The sequence below is a fragment of the Lutjanus erythropterus genome, chromosome 21 (assembly GCF_056507025.1).
Source record: "Lutjanus erythropterus isolate fLutEry1 chromosome 21, fLutEry1.hap2, whole genome shotgun sequence".
Lineage (NCBI taxonomy): Eukaryota > Metazoa > Chordata > Actinopteri > Lutjaniformes > Lutjanidae > Lutjanus > Lutjanus erythropterus.
The window spans coordinates 6,058,575-6,072,867 of record NC_139337.1 but is presented as its reverse complement, the minus strand read 5'-3'; the positions used below and the strand labels follow the sequence as shown (position 1 = coordinate 6,072,867).

Genomic DNA, 14,293 nt, shown 5'->3' with positions numbered 1-14,293 from the left:
GTAGTGATTGTTTCAGCATCACAGCTTCAGGTGCATTGGTGTCCCACCACAGAGGCCCACAGTTGGTGCCCTTTTGAATTTTTTTTTCACCCCTGCCCCTCAGAAAGCCTGAGTCTGCCACTGCTCTGCCACATATTCACAAAGCCACACCCACTTATCATCAATGATCCAATCAAATCAGAAGGATTTGACCGAAACCATATTGAAATTATTCCCTGCCCACATCCTCCCTTTCACTCTGAAATATGACACATTATGGAAGTGAAACTGCCATGTTACCCGACCTTTAATGGTAGTATCAACCTTGCCAGTATAGGCTGATTTTTTTTTTTTTACAAGTACAAACTTATGTTATCAGAAGCCTTCTTTCCGTCTAACTGTTGTAAATTTGAAACAAATTTCTGAAATGTCACCAAAAAAAGAAAAAAGAAGAAAATGAAAATTAGGCACATTTTCATCAACTTATTTGGAGTGAACTAACTAGGCTTAACTCATCAGAAGTTGGCAGTGAGGCTACAACAGAGTAGAGGAAGAACTAGGTTGCATAGCAAAAACAAAAACAATTTTTGCCAATTGTCAAAAAACCTTAAAGAAGAAGAAGGAGAGGAAGAAGATGAAAAATGGAGAGAGGTCTTGGAGCTGTAGTTCTTTCATGGGACGGGGATGCCAGCAGCAGAAAAAGGTTCTTCTTCTCCTCCTGCTACTTCTACTTCTGTCTCTTCTACTTCTACTTCTACTTCTTCTTTTTCTTCCTCTGCTTCTTCTGTTTCTTCTTCTTCTTCTTCTGCTTCTTCTGGTTCTTCCACTCTCAGTGCTGAAACAGCTGATCAGTCATTTGAGTGAGGCCTAAATATCTGGTATAACCTATAAATTTTGCTTATAATTCTATAAGTATTGTCATTGCATTATCAGGACCAGTGTGTAGGAATAGTGCCATCTAGCAGTGAAATATCAGGTTTCAACTTGTCTGCCAAATGTGTAGGAGAACCACAAAAGACTCTGGAACTGCCATGTCATGGAACCTTTAATGGTAGTTTCAATCCTGCCAGTATATCCTTTTTTTTTTCTACAAACACAAGCTTATGTTGTCAGAAGCCTCGGTTTGGTTTGTCCATTCTGGGCTACTGTAGAAACATGGCAGTACAACACATGAAAGAAGACTTGTCGTTTCTTCTTTTAGGGTGACTCATGAAAACATACTTTTGAATATTATATTCCATTTCTGCCAGTAGATCCTCTTAAATGTTATACACTTAACCTCAAAGTGCCTTAGCTCTTCTTCAAAACAGGCAAAACAGTCAGTCTAAAGGTTTGTGATTTGCAACTTTGCCTAGTTGCCTCTCTACAGACCACGGATAAAAGAGAAGAGAGTTAAGACTTCATTTTCAATAGGTTGTGAAATGCAAATGAGATCATTTGCATAATCATTGCTTGAAAATGAATCTTAATTGACGACAGGAGATTGTCAAAGTGTTCGCCCTGATAATATCATCCGCACTCCTTTTAATAAATGCAGTAACATGGCCATCGAGGCTCACTAGCACAAGTCCCTTGTACTCAGCAGTCTTTTTGTTGCTTATGATGGGATTAAATTGTTATAGTGTCATCTCATATCGGAGATAATTAGCTACAGAGAGGAGATGCAGCTCCAGAGAAGAGAGGAATATTTATTGTGTCTTAATGAACAAACCCTCCATCGTCCCCTCTGGCTGCTTGGTTATTCTGAAATAGACTGAGAGAACTGTTTCAAGTGTGTGTGTGTGTGTGTGTGTGTGTGTGTTACATTTTGGACACCAGCTCATTGTATTTTTTTTTTCCTCAATATTCTTCTGTCTCCTTTTCTCTCAGTTTTAACATACATGTTCCACACATCCTCCTGTTCCTTCACTGTTTCTTGTCGCCATGCAGTCGTTCCATTTTAAAATGTGGAGCTGCTGTGCAATGTCATTAGCAGAGAAAAGACTTTGCATGGGGGTATAAATTAGTATGTGCGGTCTCCTTCACTGCTCCGCTCCTCCACAGCACGCAATTCCCATGACGGCACGCATCTGCAAAGTACAACATGTAGCACAAAATTGTTTGAGTCATTATCCTTCAAAACTTGTAAAATAGTACAAACATTTGTACATGAACCAAATAGTGGTGTGTGTGTGTGAGACAGTAAGCAGACATAAATCTGGTCTAGCTGCAAACATGAGTCTGAAAATGTGAGAACATTGAGAACTATGTAGAACTGAATTAGACCATTAAACTGTTGTTCACGATTTCTGTGATCAGGATTTTTTGGGGCGGACCTGAAACATGGCTCAGGCTCGTTTTCAGAACCATGGTCCCCCAACGTTCTATAAGCCCAACTTCAGCCATCCCTCACCCTCCCTAATGGTCAGTTCTGAACATACTTTCAGCGACTCTCTCAGTCCAGATCTGCCCAGCAGTTCACTTCAGGTCACTTCAGTTCCAACAGCCTGACACAGAAGACTCTGGTGGCTCAAACATATCTGGACATGTCCAATAAAGCTGCTAGATGGAGCCGTTTCATGTCATTTTCAGGTCAAAGTGGTGTTTGACACTGAGACAGCAAAGCGGACATGCCCCTAATCTTTCAGAGCACAGAAAACTGCTCATTTTGTAATGATTTTGAAACCTAATTTTATATACTTAGCAATTTTTTAATTATTCAAATTGGTTTGAGTTGTTAATAACACGTTTCTGTGGAGCAACAAACTCAGAACACACATTTATTGTTGCTTTATGCAATCTTTAAAGTAAAATTTTTCAGGTGTTTTCCAGCAAAATCAGAATGAAATGCAACTGGTGGTGCTGAAATGTTATATAGTCAAAGCTCCATCCACTTGGCAGCAGGACAATGTCGATATTGATTTTGTTTTTGTTTTTTTGTGTCTGTGGTTAACCCACATTTTGTTGAAACTGAGTGGCTGCTCTGTAGTAGACCACGAGTTGTTGTTGCTGTTTCTTACACGAACAGCACAATAAAAAAAAAAATGTAGCTTACGTCAGTGACCTTTTGGAGATTTGATGTTCAGCCAGGCTGTAAGAACCTGTCGCTGCTCCTCTTCGTCTAAATGATCCATCTATCATGTGTACTGCACGTTGACCTATAAATCAAGTTAGCACTCCAGTGACACATAAAGGTCAGTTTACCGTCATGGTTAGTAGCACGTTGCATGGGAAAACAGGTGTGTAAAGTCTTCTGTGGCTCCACAGGAGCTTTTAGAAAATAGTTCAGGTAATGTCGTCACTTATCAAGTTTATCTCTACACGTGTTCGGAGAATACTTGTTTTGTTTGTTGTTGTGTTTTGTTTTGTTTTTGAAAACTCAAGTCCCATGTCTTTATGGAAGTGCAATGCTAAATTGCTGCAGTGGCCCTTAAACTGCAGCTTGGTGCTCTGTAGATGAAAACATGAGTCATGGTGACCGATTGTTGATTGTGATTAGTGACCGCTTGGGTAGATTACAAAAAAGGAGTGCTGAAAAACTTAATGCAGCAGGGTTTGACGTAACCATGGCTCTACGGCCTGTGGCCACACAAAGTTACCCTGTGGCTGCCAAATATTCCACTGCAAGCCTTAACTAACATGGTGTTATGGTTCCACAAACGCCCCGATTTCTTCGTGCCTTTCTGTTTATTATTCTACAATAACTATGAAACTATGAAAAAACAAATAGAAGCAGGAGTTTAAAGGAGAAATCAAGTAGAAAGACTGTTAAATTGAGCAAAATGTTCATGGAGTTTGGTGGGCATAGAGAGAGGCAGTGTGTATTTACAGAGCAGGGAGCTTTTGTTTCAAGATAACAGGTTTTAACTTTACTTTGACAGACAATTAACAGTTATAAGCAGCTAAACAGCTAACAGTGGAGGACTGAAACCAGGGAGAAACAACTTGCTTTGACGATAGATTGTATGTTAAATAGGATTTCAACCTATTGTGCTATCAGGAAATACCACATCACAGTTCATGAGAAAAGTGAACATAAGTGTCACCATTAAGACGGCGGCGATAAATCGCACTAAATTGCCTTTTGGTTACCAAATGTACGGGCTCAGTGTCTCATAGGGACAGTGCTTAGCGTCTTGTAACCAACCTTGTCTTTCACTCTACTTTTTTTTATTAAAACCAACTATTGTCTGCTAAAGAATTAATCTGTCACTGGTGCAAAGCCATATCTCTTATTTTCCACTGAGTGACAGCTGATACAAGTGGGAAGGATAAAGCTGTCAGATGTACCCACAGCCGTCTCTCGTGTTGTGTGTGCGGCCTGCTGAGATGACTGGAAGCCGTGGTGGGATGGATGTTGGTGACAGTGGGAGGAGTGATCAGCATGTAAATCACACGCCCGTGTTGGCATGTTCACCGCTTAGCTGTCTGGCTAGTTGCATGGCATGGATAGTTTGTGTTTCCATGGTTACATGTGTGCATGTGTGTATTTCCAGTAGAGTTTGTGACTGCTGTTGCTGGAAGGATATTCTGTTTTAAGTTTTGATTAAAATAAATCTTTCATCTCCCACACTGTATTACTAACACGATCAGTATGCCTATTCCTGCCAGTAAAAGAAAAAAAAATCCCATGGTAAGTCATAATTATGAGATGAAAAATCATAACTGTGTTGAAAGTATTAAGTATTAATTTAAAGTCAGAATTATGAGTTAAAAGGTTGGAACAGTGAATTAAAAAATCAGAATTATGAGATAAAAAGTTGAAATTGTGAGTATAAATGTCAGAATTATGAGACAAAGAGTCAAAATTATAAGAAAAATTCAAAATCATAAGATAAAGTCATCATGAGTTAAAAAGTAAGAGTTATGAGTTTAAAAGTCATAATTATGAAATAAAAAGTGATAATTATTAAATAGAAAGTCATAATTATGACATAAAAAGTCATAATTTGTAGACGTATGTTTAAAATATGTGATTATGTCATAATTATGAGACATAAAGTCATAAATTAATAAAGCTATAAAAAGCCAAAAGGATGACATGAAAACTCAAAACAAAAACCCTGAAATTATGACTTAAAAAGTCATAATTATGAGTTAGAAAGTCATAATTGAGATTAAGTCAGAATTATGAAATAAAGAGTCATAATTATTAGACAAAAAGTAAAAATTCTGAGATTAAAAAGTCATAATTCTGAGATAAAAGTATTTTCTTTCTCATAATTTCAACGTTATTTCATATTATGACTTATCTCGTCATTGTGACTTCTCATGGGAATTTTTCCCTTTTCGCTGGCAGAAGTGTGTTTCCATAGATGAGAGTACAATGTGGGGTGTGATACAGTTTTTTTTTTTTTTTTTTTTTTTAAGTGGGCCTACTTTAGTAGGTAGAGCATCTGGCCTTGTCGAGGTGCACTGGATCCATTCATCACTGTTATTCCAGCAGACCCCAGAGAGAGGACGCAGGCGGTATAAGTAGTAACTGGGTCACAGAGTTGAGAGCGTAAGCTGAATCCTGACAGGGCAAATGCAGATGTGTGTACGTGCGAGTGTGTGGCGAGATGCTGCATGTCACCTCCAGTGCATGACGCTTCTGCATGGCACGTAGAAACAAGTATATGGTATCGAATATTTTCCCAAATATTTGACCAACATAAGACGATAAAAACTTGAGAATGAGATCAGTCATGTTGGTCAAGTATTTGACATTTGTTGGATGAGTTGATTTTCTGACAGCTTTACTAATCTGCTTTCTTCCTTTTTTCCCCCTTATCCCTTCCTCTTATTCTAATTTTTTTTTCTTATGCCACTTATTTTATCTCTTTCTGAATGAACCTCATTGGTTGATGCACTTATTTTACATCTTCTTCCCTTTCTTCCCCTCCTTTTGATTGCTTTCATCACCGTTCTTTTTATTCTACGTCCCTCTTCTCTTCGTTATTTCCCTTCTCTCCTCCTATCCCCATTCCCCACACTTCAGAGGACTAGAACCCGCCTCCATCGCCATGCCGACTGTCAATCAGCTGTGCTTCCGCTTCTGTGCACTTCCTCCCTCTCCCTGTGCAACATACACACACATACATACACATACACCCTATCTACCCTATCCACTGCTTCTTTGATCCAGTGTGAAGGAGAGAATCTGAGGTTGTAGACAAGATACCACATTTACTTCCACTCATGACAGAGCTCACACACACACATACACACACACACACGCACAAAGCCACGCTGTCTCTACTGCGGCACACACTGTTCCTCCACGTAATGATTCTCTCCGCTGGGCAAACGGGGTGTCTCTGACACACAGCAGTTTTTGGACTTACACACAGTCACATTTGAAATTCATTTTGTATTTTTTTTGTTTTGTTGTTGTTTTTGTCTGCGGTCAGACTTACTTATTTCCACTGTGTCAAATGAAATGTTCTCTTCTTGTCCGTTTCTCTTTGTTCGTGTACTGTTTCTAAATTTGTTGAATATTAAAGGGATAGATCGGATTATTTTAAGTGGGGCGTTATGTCAGTTGGAGAAGCAGAGAGGACCACCAGCATGGAAGCTGATGAAAGCAGTGAACTCCTGTGGACGGGGTCGGGAACAAAATATTTTAGCCACCTAAAAAAATCGATATAATCAAAATCAATCAATTTAAGTGTATGCTATATTAAGATTATTTTCACGTTCAGCCTTTCTGAAAGGAACTCTAAGCCCAATATTGCTCTCTCTCACTCAGCCAGACTCCATTGGTGAATTCAGCAATTTTACCTTGCAGTACACAGGAGTTGCTGGTTTACTGCTGCCTCAATCTGTTAGTTTGTTTGTGTGATTGTGTGACATTAGTGTTTTGTAAGCTTAATTCTGATTCACTGATGTCATACAACAGCAAACAAACTAACAGACTGAGGTAGCAGTAGACCAGCAGCTTCCAAGTTCTGCATGGTAAAATTACTGATTTTGTCAATGGAGTTTGGTTGAGCGAGAGAGCAACATTTGGCACATATAATAGTGGTCTGCCATCAGAAGAGGCTTTGTGAAAGCAAGGTAAAGCAGTGAAAATATTCTAAAAATAACATACACTTAAACTTTGTGTGTCTAAAATACATCTTGCTGCTGACCCTGTCCACAGCAGTACATTGCTTAGCTTCTTACACCTGTAAGCCTGCTGCTTCTCCTGCTGGTGTCGTGACCATTATCTGCTATAGGTAATACACTGACTATCATTAAGTATGCATGCAACCAGGGGTGGAAGTAACTAATTATGAATACTCAAATTACTGTAATTAAGTAGTGGGTACTTGTACTTTTATGAGTATATTTTCAAGTCTGTACTTTTACTTGTACTTAGGTATTCATTACACTATGTAATCTATCATAATTGACTACAATTTGAATTAATGCCCCAACTTTTCATCTGCATTTTTGTAGCTGTAAGGCTATCTGATCTCAAACTGGCCAATGAAACCCCAGAACATACAGCAAATAAACACCCCAAAATGGTGCAGCAGGCATGGGTTTCCAACAGGTTCTCAGCCCAGCTTGTCACATATCAACGAGTTGTCACCGCGCCTCGGCCACTGATACTGAAGCACAAGGTACACTGTAGCAGCTGTATCTGACACAGCCAAAAAGCCTTCTTAACATGTGATTAACGCTGTCAAACGGTCGCAATCTGGTTAGTTTTAAGCACATAAAAGTACTTTTTTAGGTTTAGGCACATAAAACTACTTGGTGCAGAGTACCGTCCATGTATGAACCACTGCTGAGAATAAAACCAATGAAGCCTGGGTTTATAGAAGTGAACTGAGCAGAACAGAGCAGGAGTTCAAAGTAATTTAGACTGAAGATTTGGAGAAACGAAAACCCTTTTGATTGGATGCTGCCACTGATTATGCATTAACCACCAGTACTTTTACTTTTAATTTAGTAATAGTACAGATTTACTTGAGTACAGATTTTCAGTACTCTTTAGTACCAGTACCACTGCATGCAACCCAAACTAGGCTGCACAAGTTGAAGTCATATTATTATAAGTTGAAGTTAAAAATGTCATATTGTAATTACATTCACTGAAATAACGATCGCAATATGCAACACCATTAGAGGGAATTATCTTTTTTGCCTCACAATTTAAATTTTTACTGCAAAAATACTGTTATAATCAAGATGATGTGATGTTTGTTGGGGGACTGTGACAAACAAATGTGTTTTCTTTTACCTGAAAAAGAAGATTTTTAGGCCAGGGCATCTCTGCAGCACTACAGTACTTCATTATAATGCTTTTTTCTCGCACATTTTTCCTTTTTCAAAAAAATGTGATTTGTTTCTGGTTCTGCGACTTAATTATTGCGATTAATTGTGCAGCCCTAAACCCAGCTTCATGCAATCCGAACTATCCCTTTAACACAAAACCCCCCCCAAAAACAAACTCAGTTCAGCTTTACACATTCAGAAGGCTACTGTAGCATAAAGAAATGATGCACATGTGTGGCCCCTCTACTCTGTCTCCCTCTCTGTTCCACTATCACACTGAAGCAGATAGTAAGTTCATAAGTTCACGTCCTCACTCACACATGAACACACACTCGCGGGCACAGACACCATCCAGCAGCCAGCCCTTGTCCTCATGTCTGAAAGCTTTCAAACAGAGTCTCCAACGCTGCGAGCCGGATCCATCAACACCCGGCAACCAGCGCGCACACAAACAAACAAACAAACAAACATCCTCACAGATGCACCCACCAAAAGACTGTGTATGTTTTGTATGTTTTCTTGTAATGAAATGCTTTTAACACTTCAGCTCTCCTTGTGGGTCCCTTATCTCTAAAACCTCTGAGCTGTTTAACCTGCACTCTGTACCTGCTTTGCACTATTTCTAATCTTTTTTTGAACCAAATAGATATAAAAGTAAATACTAAAGTCAGAAGTTAAGTTGACAATCATTCCTGTAAACAATGTAAGAAATGTCCTAGAAGTCCTTGAGCAGTCTTCTGTTCCACTGAACTCTGATATGCAGTTTGTTTTTCGTTTTTTACCTCAATTGATCTGATCTTTATGAAAGCTTATTTATATTAGTTACTTAACGTGTTTGCTTACTAATGAAGCTATGTGTCTCTTGTGTCTGTTGCTGTATGTCTTGTCTAGGTAATGAATTCAGTCAGTCAATCAAATTTTACTTTTCTGAAAACTAAAATATCAGAACTTATCATTCAGATGATACAGTCCTGTAAACCATAAGCTAGCAGGGCTGCGTATAGAACAAATCACAGTGTTTCTTGTTATCTAACAATAGGTTGGAGACCTAATTTACCTGCTGGGTCACAGACCAAAGAAAATGACAGCTTGAAGTTACCCACAATTAGCAGTTACTCTGGGCATTGCAGCAATGGGGTTAGTGCAGGGGTTCCTCAACTTTCGGTAAGCCCACATCTCCTTGTTAAAACATTTCCAAGGACCACCTTTCCAAATAAATGAAAAAAAAAACAACATAACATGACAAAAAAATGTAATGTCACTTCGCTGTTTCAAAAATCAGTCAATTTTTCGGCACTACATCCGAGAGACATTAGCTAGCTAACAGTGCCAAAACACTTACTGAAGTTACGCATTTTAATTTGTTGCTTTCTATTTATTCTTGAGCACATATTGAACTAAAAATAATTAGTTTTGTAAATTACCAAAAGAAAAAAACATAACTGCTGTGAAACAATCATGAAAATAATGTATTAATCATCTGATTCACTGGCTTTCTCACTAACATTGCTCCCTCTCCTCATTCGTACTCTACCTTGTTCGACCATAGGTGTGCACTCTGTCTTTCTCTCAAACAGTTGAACACAAACCAACAGAAGCTTCTTGATGCTGCTATTTTGCAGCATAATAACAACAAGCCAGATCCATACATTAAAGCTGGTTACATGAAATAAACCAAGCATGAACACAGCTGTAGAGTATCATCGGTGCGTGAACGCCTGTTAGTTAGTCCGACCGGTGGTGAGTTGATGCGGTCGGGTGGTCAATTAAAGATGCTAGCAAAGTAACACAAGTTAAAAGCACAGCAGGAACATTAGATCGATCAGATCACTGTGTTTAACTGTGTAGCTTCAAACGTTACAGCTACAAATGACAACATCAATAAACACAATTCGCAATTCAGATCGACTGACTGTTGTCTCTCCAGACTGTTGTTAGTGCAACATCACAGTGACTCAGTCTGTTGATACTTGATGTCTGTAAGGTATCAACCGAAAGAGCCCAGCACCAAGTAGTGTTGAAACTTCTCCAGTCAGACAGTACCTGCATTTTTCATTTTTATTTCCAGATCCCAGACACTTTAGGAAAAAAACTGTGAATGAAGTGTAGTAATGTCTTGTGGCATGCCAAGTTTCCTTTCATAATCTAACACGTCGGCGCTAACAGAATCAAATTTCATAGTGTGAAAAAGTGCGATTTGTACACAAACACACTTCCATCCGTCTGTGCATTTTAGCAAGTAGAGCACCACTTACTGTAGCATGTACCATACTCCCCTGATCTTTATTTTTTGAATGCACAGAAGATCACTGGAGTCCTTCATTGAGATATTTTCAGCTGCAGACACAACAACAGTTGCAGAACTTTTCACCCCTGCAGTGCGATCTACTCTATTTGTGGATTTTTGACTATTTTCCTTTTTAGATGCATAAAGACTTTCCTGTATGTGCCACAAAGATGTAGCTCCAGCCTTTTTGATGTGTTTGTTCCAAAGAGTGTCCTTTTTATAGACGTGCCTCTCTCTGTTGTCTGCCTGCACCTTGTGCTAATAAACCAATATATAACACACCAACCTGACTTCTGGGTTTCTCTTTCTTCTTCCAACTAACCTGAACTTAACCTGCTATCTAATGTCTAATGGCTTCTCTTTCCCTTCTCTTACTTCCTTTCTGTTCCTGTCCCTCGCAGCCTTTTATATTACGTGCAGTATTATTTCCTTTTTGCCTATATTCTTACATCTTTGCAGCTCTCTAAGAGAACAAGACGCTTAGTCATCCGAGCTGTAACCTTTGGAGGCGGTGGGTTTTTTACAGTGTAAAGCTTAGAGATTAATGTGCGCCACAGGGAAATGATTTTCTATTGCTTGGAGAGAGATGTGCTTCTTCGGTTACAAAACAGATTTCTTTATTACTCTTTCCTTTTTTGGAAAAGAGAAAAGAGAAAAACCAGCTATTCCTGTTTCCTTTCCTACCGTGGCTTAAAAATACTCATAGAAAAGGAAATAAAGGGAATTCTGCCTTCTCTAAAGAGGTTTGCTACTGTAGCTATCAGTATTTTATAGCTTTTTTTTCCAAAATTAGTGGCTGCCTGTGGGGTTCCAGACATGAAAGGAGAAGCACACAGGAGAAGGAGATAGCATGACAGCAGCTCAACTACTTTTTCTACAGCTTTCATGAAACTACAATACATTATATCACCATCAGCCTAACTGAAAAATCTTGCACACCTAGAAATCTAAAAAGTCCAACAAAAAGACCAGTGTGAGTATGTTTTCTGATTATCCTGCCCTTCGTCCAACTTTATTAAAGTTAATCGCAAAAGTACTTGGTAAAAGTAAGGGAAAGATTGTGATCATGTATAAAAGAAACCAGTGTTGGCTCTTGGAACGAGGCAGGATGCCAGCAGCCGTCTCCAGTGACTGTTCTTTCTATACGCTTCCCACTCTGACCGCCCACCTGAGAGGTCATCGGAGCACTACAACAACGTCATGCTACAGTTAGCAGGCAGCAGCCATTATTTGCACAGACATTAATGGTCCTTGTCAAAAGGATCACATTTAAAAAATGTTTTTAGGAACTGAATCAGTGACAGATCTTATGGCCAAATGGAGCTATTTGAACCAAATGTTGAAAGGTTTGTGAGTCAACCTTTGTGTTAAGATAATTACATAATATAGACTGTTTTAAGCTTTTGAACAAAAGACAAATTTGTCATTTTAATAACAAGGACTGAAACATAAGAAACATAAGAAGAAATCACCAACCAGTCCCTGAATCTTTTGGCCATCACCTGATGATCATCAGGCCTCTTGGGGCAAAGACCAGTGTTCAAGGGCTTCTGAATCCGCAGAACAGATCATGGATATCCGGGGAAAGACTCCCATGTCATTGTTTGCAGTTCAATTAGTAACTTGAGATGCTGTAATGATGTCTCTATAAACGGATATCTACGTGCATATGAATGGATACATATTTAAGAAAAAAACAAGCTTAATCACTGTAAGACAATATCTGATTTGTGCTGAAATTGCATTTCGGCCAATGTGTTCCACCTGTTTTTCTCTCTACATAAGACTGTCAATCTGCATGCAAACAAAGACTGGTTAAACATGATTGGTCAATACTACAAAAAAGGAAATCAGATCACTTTCGATACTAAAATATTGTACCTTTCCTATACATTCTGCATTCATGCAGATATCTGCTATAGAGATTAATCACCAACAATATTGATATTTCAGTAATCTGGGTGCACCCTAAAATTTGTGACCATCAGCACTACAAGCACCGTTTCATGCACTGTAAACAATATGTTCCCCATCCTTGGTCCTATTCTCATGAAGCGCACACTGTTATGCTATTTTTCCTCATTTTCTCAGCCAAATACAGCAATCAAAGGGTCTCTTTTTCTTGCTGTCAGGAGGTTTGTCATCATGTTGCCTCACAAGCATGTTTGGGACGTATCTGCCAGGTTCGAGTCTGTCAATCCGTCCATCTTCTATATGAAAAGATGGAAAGGTCTTCCATATACGTTGAATCTTTGCTGGGAACTGTTGTCCTGAGATTTTACATCTCCATCTGTACTGTCACACCTAGACCAGGACCTGTAAAGTCTCCTGAATGGTACTATGTATGAACGTACATGTTCATCTGTGTGCAAATCTGCAGATATCTAGACTTAAGAGTCTTGTTGAGTACACTCCCAGAAGCTCTGACATAAGTAGCTGTATTGCTCTCGCTTTACCATCCTGTATACTGTAACCTCCAGAGATCGACCTGACCTGTTCGACGCTCTCTGTCAGCATGGGTGTGTTTGCGTGTGAGAGTCTATATGGGGCAGCCTGTCCTACTTAGACTCAGAGAGTTGTGGTGGGCTGATGTAGGGCGGAAAAGAGAGGGAGATGAATCAATGAAGTCTTTTGTGTAAGCAGATGCGTGCTTTTCCGGTGAGGGATCATCCCATACCTTACAGATTGTATATCATAAACGCATACACATGAAAATCCCAACCCCTAGAGAGCGTCACCCTGAACAGCATTACACTTGAAGAGGCTGAGGAGGGTGAGTGAAGGAAAAGTCAGAGGATATCAGAATCTAAAAGAGAGGAGCAGTGTGCATTATGCATAGATAGACCCCGACACTAGTTCTCTGTACTATGTTTAGTACACACTAATGTGCATCTGCCCACACACTGAAGACATACATCATCTGAGGACCTTGAACTGCTGTCATGCCTGCAGCATGATTTATACATTATTGATCGACTGTGTGAAGGTGTTACATCAGAGGCGCAGTAAGAGAAGATGCAATTGGTCCTCCACTTTGGTCCAAAGGACAAGAATTGGATGGATTTTCAAAAATCCTAATGACTTTGGTGATCCCCTGACTTTTTATCTTGTGCCACCAGCAGGTCAAAGTTTTCATGCATCCAGTTAAATGTCTCAAGAGTCTGCTGGATGTATTTGTTACAGACAGTTTCTCAAGTCCTCAAACATGGTGGGAAGAGAAACCATAGTCTTGCAGATGGGTGTATATCTTGAGGAAGAATGATAGGCATCAGTTCAGATAATTATAGTATATAATTCAGATAATTACAATATATGCAATATAACAGAAAAGACAGCAATTAGGCTCCTGCTACATCAATGCTGTAGTAAATAGTAAAAATACCAAAATATGTGTACATATATTTAAAGCAACATATGTACGATTTGGCGCCCCTACAGTTTCAGAGTGCACATCACTTAAGTGCTGCTGTTGTAAATATCGACAGCTGTATATGATTAGGGGTGTCACAATGTCAATATGAAATCAAAAATCGATCGAAATGATCTTTCAATTTCAAGAATCAAATCAAAAAGCAAAATTTGCTTTTCTATCCACCCCACCTACTATCCAAAGACAAAAACAGCACCTAAAAGATGACACAGTGTAGTTTAGGGGACATTTGATCACACTTGATCCACAGGGACTGTTTTTTTTTATAGAATTTGAAAATGTAAATAACAGTTGTCAGGGCATAAAACCAATGATCTGTTGATCTTTACAACTCAATAGTCACAGTAGTAGTGGACAACAATGGCAGAGCC

At 39.1% G+C, this 14,293-nt stretch overlaps 1 protein-coding gene across 1 annotated transcript in view; it reads left to right on the top strand.

Moving 5' to 3' along the window:
- LOC146307226 (uncharacterized) overlaps nucleotides 1-14,293 on the top strand; it is a 160,763-nt gene that overhangs the window by 41,333 nt on the left and 105,137 nt on the right. The gene's annotated exons all lie outside the window — the stretch shown is intronic.